This window comes from Eubalaena glacialis, chromosome 20 (assembly GCF_028564815.1).
Source record: "Eubalaena glacialis isolate mEubGla1 chromosome 20, mEubGla1.1.hap2.+ XY, whole genome shotgun sequence".
Classification (NCBI taxonomy): Eukaryota; Metazoa; Chordata; class Mammalia; order Artiodactyla; family Balaenidae; genus Eubalaena; species Eubalaena glacialis.
In genome coordinates, this window is record NC_083735.1 from 33,670,903 (window position 1) to 33,691,140 (window position 20,238).

Here is a 20,238-nt window from a genome sequence, read left to right on the forward strand (position 1 = left end):
CCTTAAATGTCAATAGTAGAGTATGGTGGACGCATATGATGGACTCCCATGCACCAGGGTGAAAAATAGGCTACATCTATAATATACTAATATGAAAAATGCACATTGCCTATATATACTCTGAGGCCATTTTTGTAAGAATAAAATCTCCAAACCACTTTATAATTAACAACTTTACTTTCTTGCTGTTTTTTTTTTTGAAATAAACTTTTGATTGATTGAAGTAAAACATACATATGGAAAGTTACACAAAGAACATACCTGACTTACCACCATCCAGATCAAGAAGTGAATTATTACCTAGGAGTCTGGAGCACAAGAGAAAGGTCTAGGCTAAAGACAGACACTTGGGAGTTAGCATAGGAAAGTAATTGACTATTGTCAAAATCGGATAAGGACATCCAAGAAAAAGATATAAAGTGAAAAATGTGAGGGCTGAGGACTTGGGGTACATTAAAGCCTAAGGGGTAGGGAGAGTATACTGGGTCTGCAAAGGAGACTGAGAAGGATGCCCAAGGTAAGAAGCCCAGGAAAGAGACAAGATGTTGGAGTAGAAGGACGTGAGCTCCTATTCTTACAAAAACACCAAAATCACAACTAACTGCTGAACAACCATCGACCAAAAAAAAAAAAAACAACACACTGGAACTTACCAAAAATAAAGATAACCTACATCCAAAGACAAAGAAGAAGCCACAACAAGATGGTAGGAGGGGTGCCATCGAGATAAAATCAAATCCCATACCCTCCGGATGGGTGACCCACGAACTAGAACCCCAGGAAGCTGGTCCACCACCTGAGACAATCTGATCCAGCAGAGGCTCAAAGCCCGCGAGTGCCATCCAGGTACACAGGTGGGATGTGTTACGGATGTACTTTGTATACTATGACCCTGTAACTCCAGCCACAACTGACTGAACCAGAGATCATTGCCCAGGGCTCTGTGCCAGCTCTCAGTATTGGTCAATGAGTGCCACACCCAATGACCCCCCAGTCTCTTTGGATCACACATGTATCGAGTAGTACATCAACACAGAATCCAAAATGGAGAGAGAAGGCAGTAACAGAAGTGTGATTGGGAGGAAACCATGGTGGAGAAAAGTGGCCAGAAAGTGGGTAGCTTGTAGTAGCATAAGGAAAAGCAGCAAGGCTGACTCCGTCACAGAAGCAGAGGAGAGAGAGTGCCGTGGGAACCCTGGGGAAACTTCTCACTCCTGGAAGCCTGTCTTTCACAGATGAAAGGGGTTCAGTCTCATCACCGTCCTTCCTCTCCCTATCACAGGTGACCCTAAGTCTGCCTGGTCAGGGACGGAGTGCCATCGCCTGCGCAGTGTCTGAGTCACGCTTCTTGTCACCTCCTTTTCATTTCCCCAACCAAGTGTTTAAGGCATGAAAGGCCTGATTGGCTGCGTCCCGGGCCGGTGCTTCAGTGCGGCTGGCCCTCGGCGGGTCGGGAGCATATACGTAGTTCCTGCTGGGGAACCTGGTCTCAGACAAGAGGAGAGACATCTCTGCCACCGCTGCTGCCCAGACCCGAGTGGGGTAAGCGCTCCTGCGTCCAGGAATTGGGAGCTCCCTGGGCGCGCAACGCTCTGCCACTTCCTGCCTGCGCTTCTTTGTATCCAGTTTCATCCGACACATGTGGGCCGGCGACCCAGGGGAGGAGAAGTGCAGTGATGGGGCGAGGGGAAGGGGGTAGGCGGGCTGCAGTTGAGAATGGCTGGCCCTTCTGCCCTGTCATCAGAAGGCCCTTCCTTCTTTTTTCAAAGGTCCCGGTGCTACCGGGTCACCCGCGCGCTGCCCCATGCACCTGTGCCTCCGCCGCAGTGCATCCCCGCAGCAGCGCCCCACGGACCGTCCCAGAGGAGCTGCGTCCCCGGCCATCCTTCCGCTCCTGCCTGGCATCACCTCCTGAAGCCCGGAGACCCAGAAAGCGGGTGGTGTTCGCAGACACCAAGGGGCCCTCGCTGACGTCGGTGCACAGATTTGAAGATGCTGTGGGCGGAGACTCAGAGGAGGACTCCTGCCGCGGGTCCAGCTGCGCGCGCCCTGCACAGCCCAGCTCGCCAGAGCCAAGCCTCTAGGCTCCGGGCTGCCCCGCCACGGGCAGGACTCCGGGATCTCGGGAGGCGTCTGCAGACCCCTCGGGCGCCGGGAGCAGTGCGCGGGGCCGGGGGCCTCCTGCGAGGAGGTGCGGGCGCGCGGGCTGGGATTCCAGAAGGTGTTGCAGATGCGCATCGCCTTGGATGCCTGGGGTCTGTCCTTGAAGCGCCGCGTGTCACACGCCCGGTCCTGGCGGAACGGACAACACGTCGCCGCGGTGTTGCCGCGAGGTCCCCCGAGGCGGGGGGCACCATCCAGTCCTGCTTCTCTTTAGAGTGTGTTCAGAGCTTTCGAGGGACGATGATCAAGGTCAAAATTATTGCTTGGCGCCTAGTTCACAGTCCTGCTCATCGGAATGAAACTGAACTCGGCGAGGGCCCACAGACGGGAGCCCTCGGGGGTACTTTTTATGCGCAAAGCTTGAATCTCTTGCCCAGGACGTGCGCCTTTCCTCTCTCCCCTGGAGCCCATCTCAGACCCTTCCAGCTCCTGCATCACAGTGGGCAGACAGGAATGACGCAACTCCTAATCCTCCAATAAGCCTTGAATGCCTTGCATTCTTATCTCACAAGGTCAGCAAGTAGACCAAAGATATGAGATTTCCTTTAGGAAGATGCCGCCAATGGCGCCCTTCATCCTCTGCAGGGAAGCCTTTGGAGTGTGGAAACAGAAGAAATGTAAACAAAGCTTTTCTATATAATTTGTTCAAAGGCCTGGGAGAGAGTGTCTGTAAGGACGGTGGGGGAGGGTAGGAGGGGTGAGGGAGGGGTTCTTTACATTGAAGGCAGGAGGATGCAGCGCAGAAATAGGCTCTTTTACTTCCCTCCCCGTTTGGAAAGGCCTCGTTTTCTGGTAACTCGAAATCGTCTTGCTTCTTCAACTTTGGCCAAGAGAAATATTTGTTAAAGCATTTTCAAGTTGTAAACACTTGACCTTTCCCCTCTTCAGCAGATAAGAGACAGGGACAAGTTTGTCTACCTTAAAGTAGGTAGACTTTAAAAAATTAATGGTTTAGTACCGTTTCTTTCAAGCCATAATTTACTGAGGCCCAGAAGGCTGACCTTTGCTCCCATGGCCACCCACACTTTCCCTGTTGTATTTACTACCCCGTATTGAAACTGCTGACTGAACTGTGCCTCCGTAAGGTAAAGAATGTTGCCCACCATCCAGCTCTACAAGAATCAAGTCGTTAGCCAATGCAGTCGCTGGCCTACAACACACTCTGAAAGGAATTCAGGGCGAAGATCAGGATGGGGCACTTTGTGCTCTGTGAAAACAGGCCAAATGAGCCCCTAGATAGTTAGAAATATTGCAGGAGAAATTTTTTATGAACCTGGATTCGTGCATCTTCCTCTCCTTAGAAAAGCACTAAAATCATTAACTGAGATACCTGCTCTGTGTAACTAACAGCAACCTTCTGCTGAGATGTATGCTTGAGTGCACATACCCTTTTGCCGAAATCACACGTATACTGATCTTATCGCTTCGGAGCAGGTGCCTCAGAGCTATCTGAGAGGCTGTCTCCCTGGCTACAGTCCTTAATAAGTTCCCCAATAAAGCTGAAACAGCTCTCACGTCATGGGGTTTTATTTCAGTCAACAACTCCCTCAGGTCTGGGAAGGCTGGGACAGGCCTGCCATGTACACTGCTGGCCCCCAGCCTGGCCACCGCTGAGACGCCCAGAACGTATGGGTTGGTATAATACATGAGTATTTGTGCCAAGTATGCTTCTAGCTTCAGTTTACAATATTCTGAGATCTTTAGGCTTTGGAAGATTTTAATCTCTTTTCAGAGTTTGTTCATTCTCTCAGATTATTGTTCATGGATGACAAATTTTAAATAACCGTGCTTTTTAAAAAATCTTTATCTGTTCTGATCCTTGACTTGTTGGGCTACAATTGTTTGTGCCAGTGGCTGGCTGTATAAATGCAGTCATAGTGGTCGAGCAAGCAACATTCTCTTTATTTTTCTCCCTAAAGGGCCTGCCCTGGCCAATTCACTCTGTAAAACAACCAGGTGGTTAACATCGTAAAGAGAGAGGCACCCAAACACACAGGCTTCCAGGGACAGTGTGAACACAGCTGCAACTTCCTCATCTGAAAAGGGATGCTATCGTGACCGCCCCCGTTTCCTCCCCATCCCTATATCCTGCCTCTAGTCCTGACTCCATTAAGGGATGATCAGGAATAGGGTAGGTGGTCCCTACAGGGTATGTTGTCAGGATTGGGGAACGAACGCTCTCTGAAATTAAAGCTGGTAAGACTTGTCCATGAAAAAGTTAATCAACAGTCAATCTAAGAAAGAAATGGAAAATTTTATTCACGCCAACCTGAGGATTATAACCCAGGAGACAGTCTTTTAGAAGGCTCTGAGGACTCTTTCGAAGAGGTAAAGGGGGAAGCCAGTATATGTGTGACTTTGGCAAATGGTTTGTGCAATCAAGCAATCATCTTGGTAGAAGGTTACTGCTATTCATGATGAACAGATATCTTAGTTAATAGTTTTAGTGCTTTTCTAAGTATGGGAAGATGCAAGAAACTGGATTCATAAAATATTCTCCTGAAAATATCTAACTGCCTCAGGGCCAGTTTGGCCAGTTTTCCCAGAGCACAAAGTGCCTTATACTGATCTTCCCCCAGAATTCCTTTCAGGGTGTCCTGTAGGTCAGCGACTGCAGTGGCTAATGACCTGATTCTTGTAGAACTGGGTGGTGGGCAACATTCTTTATCTTACAATCCCCTCCCTTGCGGTCTTAATTTCGACCAAGGTTTGGGAAGCATTTCATGACCAGTTTGTCTCACGTCGCTAGGAATGCTCATTCCCAGGTCAGGCGAGGATTTTCTTGATAGGCCTCTCAATGTGCTATGACTGCATTTGGTCCTGTTAATAGTAGCTCAAAGCCTCTGGATCGCCAGTCTTACTAGTCTCTCATGGTCCAGGAAATGGTTCCCTCTTCTTGCTTCTTCCCTTATCTAGAGTTACAATATATTACAGTCAATGATCTTATAGAACGATATATTTCATCAATCATTTCAAGTCACCTAATAATCATTAACTTTATTGGAGACTCAGTCACACATTTGCAAGAAACAATCATCTTGTAAAATCGGCAGAATACAAGTATCAATAATATAGCTAGTAGCATTAATAAGGTCATAAGTAAGTATTTAAGCTAAGAACTTCCATTAGGTGTGGCCCAGTGTCTCCCCAGGTCATCTGACCAGTCTGTTCTACACCAATCACTATCTTTAAGGGAAACAATCTATTGGCATTGTACAGAAAGCTCACCAAAGGTGTCGGCACATACAAGGTGAGTGGTGGGTCATTATGACCCCTTACAAGATTGAGGAAGGAATGTTATCTTCTAAGGAGTTACATGGCTGGCGCCAGAAGAAGAAAAATGGATCTATATGGCAAGCATTTCTGCCATTGGAGAGGTCTGGTTAGCTCATAATACAGATGCACAGTGCACACTGGAGGGGAGAGAAGAGGCCTCAAAGGACAGATTTTATGTTTAAATTTTGTGGGGTTTTTTTGTTTATATTTATTTTCTATTTTATGTTTAATTTTTTGTTTATTTTCTATTTTATGTTTTGTTTAGTTTTATTTTATTTCAATTTTATGTCTTGCCTTAAAATGTGAATTTTTATTTCATCAGTGTCAACGGAAAAAGTAAGTAGCCAGCTATAAAGGTGACTTACCCCTAGAAATGTGTTGTAATATATTTGTAATGAAATTAAGGTTTCTAAAATCTCATCGATGAGCCTTTGAAAAAATACAACTCATGTCAGAACTCACCACTGGGGAGGGGAAGTCTGGAAGACCACGTGGGTCTGGTCTCACAATTACGGGGACCTGGAATCTAGGCTTTTGATATTATCTCCAATGACGTTATGCATGCCACCACAGCCATAGCTAACAGGATTGAAAAAAGATGCTACTCATCATCATCTGTGAGTTTCCCAAGCCTGTAGTGCCCTTTGAATTAATATTTGGTATTTTATAAAGCCTTATCTTGTAAATTGCACAACTGTGCTCATTGCCCCCTTTTCTGTTAGAATTGTTGATTTTGGAAATACGCACATGTACTATATGTCACAATAATAATCCTGTAATTCTTTCTTTATAGTGACAATCTCAAAAAAAATGAAAGTGGCCCAGGACTCTCTTGACCTCTGAAGACTCCAGACTAAGATAAACTGGTCTAATTTATAACACCCTTTCTTATCTGGGTAATATTTCCATTCACTGAGCTCTGATCTTTTTGCTGTTAAGAACCCCTTTTACTATTTTTCCCACACACAATGTGTGCTGTCTACCAAATTTCATGCATTCAGTACTAGTTCATTTCATGATTTCATTAACTGCGTAAATAATTTGTCAAGTTTCTTATGGTTACATTGTGTAGATTTTACTCATTCAACAAACATTGATTGAGCAAGTGCTATGCGCCAGATACTAACTACTAGGGATGGAAAGATGAATTTAAAAAATTCACAATCCAGTGAGGGAAGCCAGCCATATAAATAGATAATAAAAATGAATAGGGAATTCCCTGGCTGTCCAGTGGTTAGAACTCCGTGATTTCACTGCCAAGGGAGGGAGGGCGTGTGTTCAATCCCTGGTCAGGGAACTAAGAGTGTTAGGGACACGAGGGAGAAATCAGAGACCACTTCCTATTGGAGTTGACCGCTATCACGAGTCACTACAAGCTGAGCAGATGTTTGCCAGAAATTGCATTTTAGTTAGCTTAAGTGGCCTTATTTACATATGTAATTTCCACTAGACTTTTTGAATTAAAGCAACTGAAGCTCCTCTTTTCTTTTCTTGAGACTCTCTGGAAGGCAGCTGTTGCCTTAATGGAGGTGATAATGGCTGATGGGTGTGAATTTTAGAAAATGGAGAGCCTGGGGAAGAGGAGTAGTTTCCCATATTCATCCAAGAGGATGCTTTGCTCCACCAAGGTTTCTTCAGCTACGTGGCAGGTAGAACGCTGTACAAGTAGAATTTCGGGGGTGTATCAAATTGCCAGAGCCTTTTAAATGTTATAGTCAACAACAACCTATTGGTATTGATTTGGTTTCCCAAGTAGATTTCCTACCGCTAAGGGTATGAACTGACCCATGGATTCTATTATCCCAGTTCTATTATTCTATTATTCTAGTTAATTAAGCATTTTCAATTATCCACCTAAATTAATAAATAAGCCTTATCTTGTTATCAGTGTCTCCTGTTGGTTTGATTACTACAGATCAATCCCCAGAGCCAGATCATCCTGCTGTGAATTGGCAAAATTGAGTCTATGTATTTTCAAACTGAGGACCACAGTGTGGATACAAACTGAAAAACCTGTCTTCATTTTGCTCTTAACTGCAAAGTCCTACTTAAGACCGAGTGTTCCTGTATTAATCTGATCCAACATGTATATCATCCATATTCTGATGATTCTTAAATTTATATTACTAGCCTGTATCTCTCCTCCCAACTCCAGACTCATATATCAAAGAATAGCATCTCAAATGGTAGTTCCCCCAAAGTTAAAAAGAGAACCTCCACACAATTCAGCAATCCCATTTTGGGGTATATAACCAAATGAACTGAAAGCAGGAACTCAGATATTTGTACGTTCACGTCACAGCAGCATTATTCACAGTAGCCAAAAGGTGGGAGCAACTCAAATGCCCACCAATGGATGACCAGGTAAAGAAAATGTGGTCTCTACATACAATGGAATATTAATCAGCCTTAAAAAGGAAGGAAATTCTGGATGAAGCTGGAGGGCATTATGCTAATTGAAATAAGCCAGTCACAAAAAGACAAAAACTGTGTAATTTCACTTATATGAGATATGAGTACTCAAACTCATAGAAATTGAGAGTAGAATGGTGGTTGCCTGGAGCTGGGGGAAAAAGATTAGGGAGTATTTGTTTAATGGATACAGAGTTTCCTTTCTTCAAAATGATAAATTTCTAGAGATTGAGTGCACGATAACGTGAATATACTGAACACTACTGAACTGTACACTTAGAAGTGCTTAGGATGGTCAATTTTATGTGTATTTCACCACAATGAAAACATTTTTTAAAAAGAACCCAACTTTTGCTTAATTTGGCCTTTTCTCTAGGGGCTTGGAAATGAGCATCGCTGTTGCTGGTTGTGGATTCACCTCTCAATAAATGTCAAAGGCTGTGCACACATAAAGGTGACTTGGATGGGAGAGAAGTTATACAGCACACGAACGGGATTATTCTACTGGGGGAAGGAGTATCTTTTAAAAGGAGTACCTTCCCAGTTCATAGCACCGTGTGCCACACACACAGCAAACACAGTGATCGCAGAGGCGCATTTTGGGAAGTGAGCTCAAAGTTAGGACGGCGTGGGAGGTTATTAAACTTCTCACTGAGCTCTTACACACTGTGATCCCTTCATCAGGTTTTTTAAATTACTCACGTAATTTTTGTAGTATGAGAGTATATTCATTCTAGAATGTAAAAATACCTTTAACAATAATCTAAAAGTCCAAATTCACCGTGACAAGGAGTTTACTGTTGGATATAAGCTGATCATGCTATAGGCAAGAGGCCTCCTCTAGGTAAGCCTACTTTGTGTCTAACTTTTCAAGCTACTTGCTCATTTTCTCTCTCCCATTTGTATTCCTCATGCCTAGAAATGACCATGACAGAGATGTGACCAGGTCACTGACCTTTGCAAACAAAAGTTTGGAGCCTAAGGGAATTATATTAACCCGGTTCTTATTGGCTTCCTCTTCAGAGAGAAGTTTGATTGCCTTCCTGCACTCAAGAAGTTTAGAGATGGTCTCAGGGAACATGTACATATTCTCTCTCGCGCGTGTGTGCGTGCATGTGTGTGTGTGTGTGTGTGTGTGTGTTGATATCCAACAACTGAGTCTACTATTTGGTTGGGCAAAGAATCAGTCAACACCATTTGTGTTCAGTCTCTAGTATGTGTAAAACATTTTTAAATTTCAAAATTATTATGTACAAAGAAATGTAGTGTATGGTAAGAATTGTGAGGAAATTTAAACATGAATATATATGAGCAAAGCAGGTGAATGGACGACTTCTATATTTTGACTGATTCTGGATCAAGAAAGGAGAGCAGATGTAAGAACCCAAAGAGCATTTATGATGGTGGTGGCCACTTTAAAGCCCTATGCCTCACATTGATGATGTCCAGTTTCTCCTTTTATGGAACTTAATCTAGTTGAAGATTGGACATAGCCATGCATTGTTCGGCTTTGCATCATTGGGACCAAAATTTGTTAAATGAATGGATAAATGATCGAGTTAATGAATATGGGATAAGTCCCACAGGTGTGGTAGCATTTAGCATGGGGATGAGCGGTCCAATGTTTGAGAGCAGAGCCATCATTCTTATACGATGATTTTGAGGTCTAAGAATATGGACTTTACCCTCAAGCCTTACTATCAGATCATTTAGCATGGATTGGCAATCTGACAGCAGTGTGCAGAATAAACTAGGAGGGAGGGCTTGATCTTTTAAGAACAGGAAGGAAAAGGGCTAATTTTTTTTAAGGAGAACCAATTTTAGGACAGATGATACAGGCTTGGGTTAGGCGTTTGAAGTTTAAAGAGATGGTGAGCAATACACATGCAAACTCCAGCAGGCAGCAACTAGAGTTTAGCAGAGAGGTAAGTTACAAGTTGAGGTAGACGTTGGAAAGTTGCAGCTGCGAGGGAACAGGGAGATGCCTACACCAACCCTTGAACTCCTTGGCTTCCTTAGCTGGCAAATGAGACTCGGATGATCGTGGTGGTGATGACAGCTAATATTTCTTGAGCGTGCCGGCCGCAAGCTAAGTTCTTTCCATACCGATCTGTATCTCACTGTATACTCACAACAGCCCCAAGATGACAAGGCCATTTGGTGACTCAAATCTCTTCTCGCTAATCAGGGCTGATTTCACTCTCTCCAGAACCTATAAGAGTGTTCTTTGCGGGAAGCAGCCAGCATTCGGGCCCTGGCGCAGCTCAGAAGCGTGGAGACCTCTCTTTAGGGAGTGCTCCCCTTATCACAGCAGGAGTCTCGGGGGCACGCGCCAGGCTAGCAGCAGGCGACCAGGGCCCGGCGCACACAGTACCGGTCTCTGCAGCAGCTGGCCCAGCCCAGGCAGCGGTCCTCGCCCGCCAGGTGGCAGCTTGGAGAGTCCCGGGCGCGCCCACTTGGGGCTCGTAACGCGGAGCCCCGCCTCCCCGCCTCCTGGGCCCTCAATTCGGCTCTCCGTGTGCCCGTCTCCCCGGCGCCCCGCCCTTCGGAGCCCCGCCTCCCCATCGCCCCTCCCCTCGGCGCCCCGCCTCCCCGCCTCCCCGGCCCAAGACTTGGCGCCCCGTCTGCTCATCTCCCGGCGCCCCGCCCCCATCTCCCCGCCCCTCGGGGCCCCGCCCAGCCCGACCGGGCGCGCGCCAGCGCGTGGGTACGGGGCGTGAGGTTAGATGACGGAAGGGTGGGGACTGGACGCGAGGGTCACGTCAAGGCGGCATAGACAAAGGGCGGGCGCGCGCACGTCCTTACGCACGCCTCGGCCGGCGGCGGCGGCGGCGGCGGCGGCGGCGGCGAGGGCGGGACGGACGGTCCCCGGAGGGATTTGCCGCCTGGAGCCTCGAGGTAGGTGAGTACGGTCCGGCCGGCCCGTTCCTGAAGGTCACGGGCCTCTGGGGGAGCCGGGGTTTGGGCCGGCGCCCGTGAGGGCTACGGTCGGGCGGCCCCGCTCCCTGCGCTCCCACCCTTCGCCCCCGGCGTTGGGAGGCACCATTGCCGCTGCCGGGGGGTTCCCGGCGCCGGAACGTGCCGCCCTCCCTGCGGTGGAGCGGGCCCGCCCGTCCCTGCGGCGCCCTCCGGCCCGCGCCCCCGCGTGTCCTGCCGAATCCCGGCCCCCGCGGCCTGCCTTCCGCGCGCTCGGGAGGGTGCGAGATCACGGGGAAGCGCCTGCACCGTGACTGCTCAAGTTCTTTGGTGTCCCTGGGATGTACGTTTTCCGCTCCTGTTCTCCAGAGGATCCCCATTTTGCTTTCTTCAGGATTTCTTAACCCTCGATATCCCTTGCCTTTCCGTTTTGATTTCACGCCCTGCGAAGCATCCTCCTACCGGAGGGTCTTGTTTATTTCCTCACTCTCGGTGTCACAGAGGGCTTTAACTTTCACAGTTAAAAAAAAGTTAGGGAAAAGATACCATATGAAACATACTGTAGTTCTGTGGAAGTAAGCTCCATGCTGTACTAGATATCAGTGCCTCACTGCTCAAGGCCTCTGTGCCGCGGACCTTCTCGCTGATAAGTTTCTTGAGCTCCGTTGAAGAATTTGCTTTCTGGTTCATTTTTCTTAATTTTGGCTGAAGTTTGAGTACCTCTGTTTAGTTTCATGTTTTGTAGATTCTATCTCAACCCAAGGGAAACGGTATGAAAAGCAATTATCCTTATGCCAGAGATGGTAGAAAAGAGTCCTATTAATGCCAGTTAGGTATTATTTTCTCACTTTGACAGTGATTTTTTTTCAACCTTGTATTATGGAGAATTTCAGACATGGAAGAGTAGATAGAATAGTGAACCAGCATGTACCCATCATCAGCTTCAAGAACTCACCTATGACTGAACATGTCTAATCCACATCCCCCTTCCGCGCGCCCCCATGTCTCTGGGGTAAATCCTTGATGTCAAAAGTAGCTTGAGAGTCAAAATAAAAATCTTACTTTACGACTTTATGGAGTAAAGCCATAACTTACTTTTATTGGGACATAGTCTATTACAAGTCCTTCAAGTCAGAAATACGCAATAGCATTGGAGAAGCACCAGAAAAGGGCATCTAAAATAATTAAGCGGCTGGAGGACAGGTTAAAACAGAAGGTGTGGATGAGAACTTCCAGATCACCTTGTCTTTTTCATTTTTGATGAGCCGTTAAGGCCCAGAGAGGTTCAGTGACTTGTCCAGATCTACAGGGAATGAGAGAGGTCGAACTGAGGCTGGAAAAGACATCTCCCAGCTCCGCATCTAGTCTTTCTCCCGTACCATGCTGCTTGCGTTTATGTTGTTTCCTTTGGGAAAGAGAAATGTGTGGGAGGGCTATGACTGAAAACTCTTCCGATGAAGGGCTTGGGTAGGCAAATAGGAACCTTTCCACCAAAATCTGGAATAATGAAACTAGGGGATAGGCCTTAAATTATTTCTTAAGCTAGATTTGGGACAAGTTGAGGAGTTCTCATCATAGCTTTTAGGAAACATGGGAAGACGCTGACCTTAAAAGTGGAATTCCAAACAGAATAAGCACAAGCTTTAAAAGATTTGGATGACATTCATAGCTACTGAATGAAGAGTGACTAAGGGAAACTGGCATGGTTTTTAGGGGGTGTACCCCTGAGGTTATGCTCTGTGGCCGAGAGAACAGTAGCACCCTGCCATAAAAACATCCTTCCTTGCCGTGAGCAGGTAAGAATCCTGGGCTGGATGCATCATGGGTTAGGCTTTTTTTTTTTAAAAACAAAACCATGGTCTGCATTTTCTAGCACACTTTAGGCAATTAAGTTTCCGTATCTCAAGAAAGACAGCTAAATTCAGTACTTGGACCTCAATTTTTTTTACCCTTAAATGCTGCCCGAGGGATGCTGTGAACAAGGGAATCCTTGTATGTAGACTTCTTGGAGTTTGCTTGTAAGTTCAGTTTATATGATGTGACATAATTGTTTATAAATTTACTTTCAGGATGGACTTTTCTTCTGTGAGTGTGTGACCTAAATACAGTAGTTGTCATGCACATCCAGTTTATGGAAATGCCGCTCAAATGAACAGCATCAGGGTGTCTTGGTAAATCATCGCCCCTGAAGACATGAGGGGGTGGGGGAATTGTATGTTTTGGCGGAGGAGTTGGTGTGTGTTGGAGAATATTTGGTCCTGGTTAAGCTTGAGCTGTACTGCAGAATTGTTTCTTCACGTAAAACAACCTCCCTCATCATGGCATGTCATTTACTTCTTACTGTATCATTATACTCACGGGGAGGACCTGAGCAAATGTCATCAGTTTCCTGTATAATAATGCTTACTCTATAGCATGATGAATACTTTTTAAGAGCACAGAATTTTAGAGTTAGGAGGAGTGTTGTAAGTGCTTGGAGTTTTTCGTAAGTCCTTAAAGGTACTCTCTCCTTTAAAACACATTGATACATGCACACGCCACCCAGCCATACAGGCTGGTTTGCTCTCTCTGGGAGCTCTTTTTATTTTGTGTTCATAATAGTTGTTAGTGTGTTTGCCTTCTATTAAACTGTTAGCTCAAGATCTGCAGTTCTAGAATGATGCTTTGTAAAAAGTAGGCACATGATACGCTTTTGTTGACTTTTTTTTGAATTAAAAAAATAGAAACCAAAAAGCTGGTGAGGAAACTTAAATCCACAGAAGGTGAATGACTTATTGAAGGTCACACAGAGCAGAGAGTAACAGAGCTGGGCCTCCAACCTCAGACGACTCCTGAGTCCAGTTCTCAGCCCCTTCCTTTGCACTGTTCTCTTCACACCTCAGAGGAGTAGGGCGGGGAAGATATTACATGTATGTATTTTTTCCCTTACCAGTTGGAGATACAGTATCTTCAGGGTCTGCCTTAAAAGTTTGTGGTCAGTGCTATCCAAAAGAAACATAACACAAACCACATGTACAGTTTTTTAAATTTTATAGTAGCCACTTTAAAAAAAGTAAAAAGAAACAGGTGAAGTTTAATAATATATTTTATTTAACCCAGATTATCTAGAATATCACTTCAACGTGTAATCAGTGTACAAATTATTAACGAGATCTTTTACATTCATTTTTTTCACCCTAAAGCACTGAAATTCCAGTGTCTATTTTACATTTACAACACGTTTCAGTTTAGACTGGCCACACCTCCAGTGCTCAAGGGTCAGACGTGGTTAGCGGCTGCTGTGTTGGACGGTGCAGAATCACTGTCGGCTGCGCATAGAGATGAAAGAGCATTTTATGTTCCTGGTAATGTACAGGTCTGAGGTTAGAGTTTGTGGTTTTGGTGACTTTTCTTTGCACAATTAGGGTTGTTTCAACCTTGTGGCAAGTTGAACCGAGAAGTCTGATGTTTCACAGATTTTGTGCCTTTGTGATGAAATGCTTTCTCATTGTAAAGAGACTGCTTAGTCTTGGGGGGGGGGAATGTTTGACTTTTAAAAAATGGCTAGTGATAAAACTCAATAATAAAATAACCTGATAAAAAGTAGGCAAAAGATCTGAGCGCTTCACCAGAGAGGATATACAGGTGGCCAATAAGCACATGGAAGATGCTTCATATCATTGGTCATGAGGGAAACATTAAAACCGTGAGATACCACCTAACATCCATTAGCATGTCTAAAATTAGAAAGACTGATCATATTGAGTGTTGGTGAAGATGTAGAGCACGTGGAACTTTCAGACGCTGCTGGTGAGAATTAATGCAAGATGGTACAACCAGTTCAGAAGCCAGTTTGGCCGTTTCATTAAAAGCTAAACGTACACTTACGTCATTCCACTCCTAGGTATTTACGCAGGAGAAATGAAAGTGTATGTCCATGCAAGGCTTGTAGATAGCGGCTTTATTCGTAACAGTCCCCAACTGGAAGGACTCATCACTAGGTGAGTGAATAAAGAAGCCGTGGCCTGTTCTGCCAAGGGAAACAGCTCGGCAATGGGGAATGAACTGTTGACACGGGCAGCAGCATGAATGATTCTCAGAGTGATTATGCTAAGTAAAATAAACCAGACACACATTTTTGAAAAAAGAAGGCCAGGAAGTTGCTTCCAGTTACATATACAATACTCAGATGTCAAAGCACTGATTTTGAAATGGAGCTCTGAGAGCGGTGTTCAGGTTGGGTAACGAAACCTCTTGGCTCTTATAGCCCCAGCAAATGAAATTGTCCTTTCTTAAACTGATGGCCCCAGAATGTCAGTGTATCCTGTATCTTTGTCCTTTTTTTCTTTTCCAGCTATGCGGGTTATGTTGCTTTGGGTTGAACTTGGTACCACGTTTCTTGTTACCCAGGTCCAGCTGACGTGAGGCCTTTCTAGGCAAGGAGAAAGTACGTAGGGTCAGAATGACCTTAGTTAAGACCAAGACCCTGAAACTGACCATGTTCCTGTCTTCTTCCTAGTGAGTTGAGTCATCCTTGAGCCTGACATATCCTGGCTTTGTCTTGGACCATCTGTTTTATCCAGGATTGCTGTCGGCTGTAAGCATGTCCCTGGTTTTTCAGCAGTTCAGGTTCACTTCACCTAGCAGCTCTGTGCTGTCCCAACTCCTTGGAAGCATTTTTACACCTTTCCTCCTAAGCAGCAGCGTCCTATTCAGGCATATTTCTTATACTCCACTACTCTGACATGCTTGACATCAAATTCCCCCCAGCGTACATTTCCTCTGTGTACGTGCATTTATTTACCATCACATCAGAATGGGGGCATTTGCTGGGTCTGTGACCTGACAGAGTAAACTAGGAAAAATGGATGGCTTTCCTCTCAAGTGTAACCTGCCCCAAAGCAAAGGAGAGGCCAGCCTGGGGAGCAGAAAGACCACAAGACGGGGGGTTGGGGGGCAGATGTAAGTTCTAGTCCTGCCTCTGTTACTGGCCAATTTTGTAGCTTGTCTCGTCACTCAACTCTTCCAAGCCTCAATAATTTAAACCATTAGAGGAGCTTGCATTAGAATTCTCAGTGATTCACTAATAAAGTTGTGGTTTGCGCCAGCCACCTTAGGGATTGTAAACACCTTTAGGCAGGCGTGGTGTTGAAAGAGATTTCTTGTCAGTGTAATGTCATGACTTCTTGGGAAATACCTTCCAGTGCCCCCTTCTCCTTCATAATAACAGGAACTTAGTGTAGCAGTAATAACAGTTAATGTATTTTGAACATTTACCTTGTTCTAGGCACTGTGAAATGTGAACAGTCTTTTTAGAAGATGTTGAGCAGAAGTTTAAAGAGATTAAGTAATTCACTCAAAGTCACACTCACACTACCAGTTAAGTGATCGAGTGAGGATTCAAACCCTGATGTGTTTGTTTTGATTCTTGAATCATGAGTCTGTTACCTATTCAAAATGATAAACACAGTTTTAAAAGTACCAAAAAGATAGAGTGATGCCTTCCTTCCATTCCTAGAGGCAGCTGCCATTGCCAGTCTCCTGTGTCTCTTCCCAGAGATGTGTGTCTTTGCAGGTACACACGCACACTGTATGTATTTGTCCTTTTCCTCCCTCCCTCACAGTTGGTATTTGCGGTGGACCTTGTTCTGCATCTCACTGGGAGGTTGTTTCTTCTCGGTGCATATGTAGATGTCTCACTCTCTCTTTTTTTTTAACGGATGACTAGTATTCCACTATATCCTTGACTATCGGATAGTGATGTTTCTCTTGATATTACAGACAGTACTGGAGTCAGTAACCTTGCACATACCTCCTTTTGCACAGGGTTTCTCAGCCTCCGCACTGTTGCCGTTTGGGGCTGGATACCTCCTTGTGGTGGCAGGGGTGGCCTGGGCTGTTTAGGACGTTTAGCAGCATTCCCTGTCCGCAGTCAGCGCTGGATGCCAGGAGCCCCCCATCGCAAGTTAGGACAATCACAAATGTCTGCAGACATTACCAGGTGTTCCCTCCCCAGGGGGCTACAGTCAATCGCCCCTGGTTGAGAGCTACTGTTGCAGTTTATCTTTAGCATAAGTTTTTAGAAGTAGAGTTGCTGGATCTAAGGTTATATGTATTTCAAGTTCTGACGGTGATTGCCGAATTGTTCTGCATAGAGGTTGTACCGTTGTACACTCCAGTCAGCAGTATTTGAGGGTATTCTCTCATTTTCACCAATAGGGTGGGTTATAAGAAACTTTTTTTTGCCCCTCACTGTACTTTTAATTCACATTTCTTGGCTTTACAGCTGACCTTTGTATGAGCACTTAGTGCTTGCTAGGCACCACGGAGTAGTTTTTGGTTTGTGGGTTTTGTGACATACTTTGAAATGCCTTCCTCTGTATCTAGCCCTCTTAAAAAGTGGGGTGCTTAGAACTGCAGGCAGTGCTCTGGGTGTCTTCTGATCGTAATGAAGTGATAATATGTGCCATGTATTGAGATCTAATATATATAACAGACATTGTGCTTAGTGTGCTTTAAAAATGCATTATGCCTGTGTAGCCTAAGCACTTATTTTTAATAAAATGGCATATCTTCTCCTTTTTGAGTTCGTATGTGGCGTGTCTCTGGACATATTCTGGTAGTAGGTATGGTCCCCTGAAGTGTAGGATGTGTCACAGAGTCATGGAGAGCTAGCAGAAAAGAAGTTTCTATAGCTGCAAATCATAATAGTCCCTGCCTTGTGATGAGTCAGAACTGGTTTAGAAGCCCTGATTTAAATTTGTAAGTTCCCTCCTTTATTTTCTCTTCCAGGACTCTTATATTCTTTTTTTTTTTTTTTTTAGTTGAGGTGTAGTTGATGTACAATATTATGTAAGTTACAGGTGTACAAAATAGTGATTCACAATTTTTAAAGGTTATACTCCATTTATAGTTATTGTAGAATATTGACTGTATCCTCAGTGTTGTACCGTATACCCTTGTAGCTTATTTTATATCTAATAGTTTGTACCTCTTAGTTCCCCACCCCTATAGTACCCCTTCGCCCTCCTCACCGATAACCACTAGTTTGCCCTCTATATCTGTGAGTCTGCTTCTTTTTTGTTATATTCACTAGTTTGTTGTATTTTTTAGATTCCACATGTAAGTGGTAGCCATACAGCATTTGTCTTTCTCTGTCTGGCTTATGTCACTTAGCATAATGCCCTCCAAGTTCATCCATGTTGCTGCCAATGGCAAAATTTCATTCTTTTTTATGGCTGAATAGTATTCCATTGTATATATGTACCACATCTTCTTTGTCCATTTGTCTCTTGATGGACACTTAGGTTGCTTCTGTATCTTGGCTATTGTAAATAATACTTCAGTGAACATTGGGGTGCATGGATCTTTTCGAATTAATGTTTTTGTTTTCTTTGGATAAATGCCCAGGAGTGGGATTGCTGGATCATATGGTAGCTCTGCTTTTAGTTTTCTGAGAAACCTCCATACTGTTTTCTTTCGTGGCTGCACCAATTTACACTCCCACCAACAGTGCAGGAGGGTTCCTCTTTCTCCACCCAGGACTCTCTTCTTGTTGGCAGTCATCGAAGTGGGAAGTGATGACTGTGTATGTGCCTGTTTGCTGAGTACTTGTCTCTAGGCACTGAATGCCTAATGCCTAACATGGTGTGTGGCACATAGTATGTGCCCTGATGTCGTCACCCTGAGAACTGAGAAGCCCTGGAAAGTGGGCCATTTGGGGGCCCAGATTTGCCATTCAGTGGGTTGAAGAGTTTCATTAGCTTAGTGGTGGACTGTCACATTCCTAGGATGAGGCCATCTTCCCTCCTAAAAGGCTCAGAACTAGTTGGGTCTTCTGTTTTTCTCTGGACCATGTGGACTGTTGGGGGAACATTGGTCCAAGCGACTCTCAGTGGATTTGGCTGAAAGGTGTGGAATGGAAGAGAAGGGGTAACTAGTGCCTTGAGCTGATAGCTTCCCCTGCCTCCTGCCAAGGAGTCGTGGTTATATTTACTTGAGGCAAAGTGATAGCCTCTCTTACAAAAGCATTTATCTAGAAACTGTGGTGTGATGGAGTTCTCACGTGAGCAGTTTCCCGGTATTTCCAGAGACTAAAGTCTGTGTTAAGGGGCCTTAAGACGCCAGCACCTCTGGCTGTGATGGCTGGTTCGCTAGTCCGGCAAGACGTTTGGAGGCCTGTTTGATAACCACAGCGTGCTGGCCTCGTCTTTGCCTCTAAGAATTCTCGGGAAGATTGTTAAATTTGGCCACAGAACTCATTTGGCTAGTTGCTGTTGCGAGTTCTGGAGTCTCTGGGGGTGCGGGGAGTGGAGGGCAACAAGGGGGAGGTCACTGCCTCGGAGGGGAGGAAAGAGCAGCCGAGACAGAGGTCTGCACACTGTTGCTGTAAAGGTTCAGATAGTAAGTTGTTGAGGTTTTGCTGGCCGTGGTCTCTGTCACATGTTATTCTTTTTTTTTTTTTTTTTTTTTTTACAACTCTTTAAAGATGTAAACACCGTTCCTAGGACACGAGCCTTGTAAAAACTGGCCCAGGTTTGTCCTGTGGGCCTGTTGTGTCCACCTCTGAACTAGGTGACGAGATTATTGCTAACTGTGTTTACTTGGATGTTTTGGGGACACGAACCCAGAATAATCTTGGGAATTCTCAGTTGATTGTGATCCAGAGGAAAGAGATCTAAGCTCTGGCTTGGGACGTCAAAGTGACCCTGGTGTTGGTCACCTTAGGTTCATGGAACTCAAGGTAACCTTGGCTAATGTGACAGCAGCTGTGCAGTGGGACAGGGATGGGAGAGTGGGACAGAGGTGTGACCCTGGAATTAGGCTGGAATTGGACAGGTTTAAGGAATACAGTGACTCAGCGAATTGACTTAAGTCTCAGAAATATATCTAATTTCCTGAACCTCCGTTGGGATGTCATTAGAAATCTGGCATGTACTGTCAGCTTGGCCAGTTTATAAAAATGAACGAGCAGGTTTGTACCTTGGATTCTGAGAACACCAAATTCCGATGTATGAATCCAGATTTGTCTTGTGGTTTTTCTCTGATGGCAAGAAGTTCTATCGAGCAGGCCTGGCGTGAAGGAAGTTTTAATGTAGCTCAAGGTAGTTTGAGAGCTAGGAGGGCCTGGTGATTAAAGAGCCGGGCTGTGAGATAGGCGCACTTGTCCAAGTTCCTCCTGTGCCATTTATAGCTGTGTGACTCCGGGTGACTTTGTCCTCTAAGCCTCCGCTCCCTTACCTCTCATAGCAGTGATGATAACTCCCCTGTGGGGTTGTTGTGAGCCTTCAGTGAGGATGGCGTGTGCACAGTGCTTGCTGTATTAGCTCAGTGTCCGTGCTGTGAGCGGTCAGTAAACATTAGCAGTGATAATGGTCATGTGAAAGTGGAAGAAGTGGAGGATCCCTGCCACTGAAACGTTGTGTTTTTAATTTAATTGCTAGGTGTGTGGGATGTAATGGGAGCCGTTAGGAGTCAGAGAACGGGATCCAT

At 45.2% G+C, this 20,238-nt stretch overlaps 1 protein-coding gene across 2 annotated transcripts in view; it reads left to right on the forward strand.

Annotated features, from left to right (window-relative positions):
- Window positions 1-10,526: 10,526 nt before the first annotated feature.
- Window positions 10,527-20,238, forward strand: part of GPAT4 (glycerol-3-phosphate acyltransferase 4) — a 31,883-nt gene continuing 22,171 nt past the window's right edge. The window contains exon 1 of one of the 2 annotated variants that reach the window (XM_061177233.1): window positions 10,527-10,753. The gene's annotated coding sequence lies outside the window, so the exon portion shown is untranslated. The remainder of the gene's footprint in view (window positions 10,754-20,238) is intronic. The other variant, XM_061177234.1, reaches the window with a different exon arrangement.